General features: G+C 39.1%; 1 pseudogene; it reads left to right on the top strand.

Annotated features, from left to right (window-relative positions):
• Positions 1-794: 794 nt before the first annotated feature.
• On the top strand, positions 795-889 carry LOC113930023 (annotated as a pseudogene).
• The last annotated feature ends 3358 nt before the right edge of the window (positions 890-4247 follow it).

The following is a 4247-nucleotide window of genomic DNA, read 5'->3' as shown; positions in this document are numbered from 1 at the left end:
TTTTCCCCATTGTATATTCTTGCCTCCTTTATTATAGATTGGACCATATAATTGTAGGTTTATTTCTGGGGTCTCTATTCTGTTCCAATAGTATATATTTTTTGCTATAAAATACAAAGCAGGTGGTAAACAGTAATATTTCTCAGTCTCCTGTAGTTTTACAGAATTGAAAATTTAAATGTTATCCTCCCTCATTATTTTCTTTTAGTATACAGTCTATTTTGAGCTCAGATCTGCTGAACACATGAAGAGAATGACATTTGCATTAAATGTTAAATTGTAACCGTTATTTGTTCCTTTAAGTATTGCAGCTAATTTTTAGATCTTGTCCTTCACTCCTCATTCAAACAAATGAGGAGTAGGTGGTTGTATATATTGATTGTACTGACTAAAACAGAGCCATGGCTTCATATTTCCATTAGAAATAGACTCTTAAGGGGCACCTGAGTGGCTCAGTTGGTTGAACGGCCAATTCTTGATTTCGGCTCAGATCATGATCTTGGGGTCCTGGGATGGAGCCCCGCGTCAGCTCTGTGCTCATTAGGGAGGCTGCTTCTGGATTCTCTCTCTCTCTGCCTCTTCCCCTGCTTGCTCTCTCTCTCTCTCTCTCTCTCTAAAATAAGTAAATAAATCTTTAAAAAAAAGCCTTTTTATACACACTATAAAGACAGAATTGAGTGTTCACTTTGTCAGTACTTACATTAAAATTGGAACAATGCGCCCCTCACAGCCCCGGTGCAGCAGCTCTTTCTGCCCACAGGTCCTGTCCTCATGCTTTACTAAACCCCCATTCTGCACCCCCCCCAAAAAAATTGGAACAACACAGAGAAGATTAGCACGGTCCCTGCATAAGGATGGCATGCAAATTTGTGAAGTGTTCCATATTAAAAAAAAAAATTAAGACTGAATTGGAACACTTCACAAACTATGGCGAATTATTCCAGTTTTATTTCCACTTTAGTTCTTGGACAAATAGATTACCCACTGTGAACCTGTTCACTCACCTGTGAAAGTCCTCAAACTTTATTGTGAGTCACCGTCCCCTAGGGAGTTAAAAAAAAAAAGGCAGATAGAGTCCCAGGCTCACTGAAGTAGGCTGGGGCAGGGGCCTAGGCCTCTATTTTTATCATTTTCCCAGAAATTTGACAACTGTTGTTTTAGTATGCTTCTCTGGATTGATGGATCATTCATACATTTTATTCATTTATGCATGTATATAGAAATAAACATATACTAACTAGGAATTGTCAGACAGTGCTGAGATCATGGAGATGGCAGACCCAGCCCTGCCCTAAAAAAGTTCTCCGTTTAGTGAAGAGGCAGACAAACTGTTTTTTTTTTTAAATATTTTATTTATTTATTTGACAGAGAGAGAGAGCGAGAACAAGCAGGGGGAGCAGCAGAGGGAGAGGGAGAAGCAGGCTCTCTGCCATGCAGGGAGCCCGATGTCGGGCTCTATCCCAGAACTCCGGAACCATAACCCGAGCCGAAGGCAGATGCTCAACTGACTGAGCCACCCAGGTGTCCCCCAAAGCCATTCCTAATGGACTTGTCTATTCATTAAGTCAGTGGAGAGTTCTGAAATGGGTGAGGTTAATCCCTTTAAGGGCCTTCAGCCCCATTTAGCTGATAGCTATAGCTTAGGTTTGAACCAAATGTCTAGTTTAGGAATATAAAGCATGACAATTCTATAGACTTTTAGGTAATATTCCATGCAAAAGTTTTATAAGAAATTTGGAATATAACAAAGTTACTGTTCTCTGATAATAGGTACCAAAAATATGTACCAATAAAAATCAAAATAAAAAGGAGCACTTGTCTGGATCAGTTGGTAGAGCGTGAGACTCTTGATGTCGGGGTTGTAAGTTCAAGCCCCATGTGGATGTAGAGATTACTTAAATATAAAATCTTTTTTTAAATTTTTTAAAAGATTTTGTTTATTTAATTGACAGAGAGAGAGCGAGCGTGAGAGGGAACACAAGCAGGGGGAGTGGGAGAGGGAGAAGCAGGCTTCCCGCTGAGCAGGGAGCCCGATGCGGGACTCGATCCCGGGACTCCAGGATCATGACCTGAGCCGAAGGCAGTCGCCTAACCGACTGAGCCACCCAGGAGCCCTGTACACCCACAGAATTAAAGAAGCCATCTTTTATTGCTTCCAAATTTCTTTCTTTCTTTCCTTCCTTCCTTCCCTCCCTTCCTTCCTTCCTTCCGGAGAAAGCACTGGGAATAGAGTTGTTGAAAATCAAAAAATCATTAAATTTCAAATTATTGAGGAATTCTTAGGCGGAATACTGAACAACTTTAGTTGCTAGCGAATGTACTACTTAGAACTTTTGAAGTTCCAAAATATATTATCCAGTATACTATAGTTCAATTTTTAAGAGTTTATATCGACATGTTTTATAATAAAATTACCAAAATCAGTTTCACCTTCTGTTTATCTGTCATAAATTAACAATAGACATTTTTCATGGAGGTCAGTAGAATTTCATAAATATAGATTCATGTTTGTTGCCTTTCAGTGTGTAATAAAGGTACATACTTGATAAGTGAGCTGATGATAGAACGTTACATAATTTATATATATATATTTACATATAGGACAAACATTTGGGGGTGTCCACAAAAGAAATAAAACACATTCTTTCAAGTAAACAATAATTCACAATTTAAACAAGAAATTCAAAGTGGCACCAAAAATACCACTATAAGATTTGTGTCTCAGATTCAAAACCATACCCAGAAGAATTGTAACAGTCTCCCAGAGAGTGGAATTCTGAGTAGGGGTAGGTGATGGGGTTAAGGCCTCAAATGGGAAAAGTGGACTTGGTTGGGGAACCAAAGAGAGGTTCCTGGACTCTGGACAGAGGGTCATGGAATTAGTGAACTGGGCAATGCTGATTTATGAAGTAAAAACCCTTCTGGTTGCTGGTAACAGAGAGAGAACTCCATTTGGCTTAAGTCACAAAAGACACAAAGAACTTGAGGGGTCTGATACCTTCAGGTATGGCTGGATCTAGGTTCTCAGTGCTATCACTGAATACTGCCTCTCTCCTTTGGTTGTCTGGCTCTGCTTTCTGCTAGGTTGGTTTTATTGTCTGGTAGACTTGCCCCAGGTTATGGCAAAGAGAGCCTTTAGCAGCTCCAGGCTTACAGCCTGGCAAATGTAACTCCTGCAGAATAGGATCTCTTCTCAGTTGCAACAAAAGTCCCAGGATTGACTGTGATGGATCGGACTTACGTGACATGTCCACTACTGGACAAACCTGGGTCATCTACCACCACCCCTGGAGCTATGGAATGGGATCCTGCCCCCAAAAGAAAAGGATGAGTCTGTCCCTAGAAGATATACCACCACCTAGGGTAGAAAAAAAAGCAAGGAAGGAGACATGAGGACAAGAACAGAATATGAATAAACCCATTCTTATTTCAAATTTTGGCAGAGATTCATCCTGGCAAACCAACAGCAAAATGTTTTCATGACAGAAAGCTTAGATGACTTTAGTTCAGGGTTTCTCAACTTTAAAAAATTGTCATTCAAAAAAAAGTGTCATTCCCCCAAAGAGCCTTTTTTAGACATGTTTTTGCCTAATCACCTGCCTGTGAGATTTTAATGCCACAGATGTACTGTGTATGTTTATTTACTATATGTACATCTGTGCTCTATACATGAGAGTAAGTATAAAGCTTACTCTTTATCTAATGCAGGGTTAAGAACAAAATAAAATTTTAAGTTGAAATTTTAGTTAACTTGAAAATCAGGGGCACCTGGCTGGCTCAGTCAGTAGAGCATGTGACTCTTGTGGGGTTGTGAGTTTGAGCCCCATGTTGGGTATAGAGATCAAAGCTATTAACATTTAACTTTATAACTGTATTTGCCAAATAACTTTTAATACAGATCATTTACTTAGAAACTGTAATGTACCAAATATATACATATTAGCAATTTTAGAAGTATATAATAATAGCAATGTAATCAATATAAAAATCATTCAAAATGGTTACTTTTTCAGCAAAAGAGAAACAATGGAAGAAAATTAAATCTCGTAAGTATTAACTTTTAACTTTTGTGTGATATGAGAAAATGGCTTTTAAATGCTAGATATTTTTTTTTAAGATTTTATTTATTCATCTGACAGAGAGAGAGAGAGACAGCAAGAGAGGGAACACAAGCAGGGGGAGTGGGAGAGGGAGAAGCAGGCTTCCCGCCAAGTAAGGAGCCCCATGGGGGGCTCGATCCCAGGACC

This window comes from Zalophus californianus, chromosome 5 (assembly GCF_009762305.2).
Source record: "Zalophus californianus isolate mZalCal1 chromosome 5, mZalCal1.pri.v2, whole genome shotgun sequence".
NCBI lineage: Eukaryota > Metazoa > Chordata > Mammalia > Carnivora > Otariidae > Zalophus > Zalophus californianus.
Note: the sequence above shows the minus strand (reverse complement) of the source record. Positions and strands in the feature narration are given on the sequence as shown.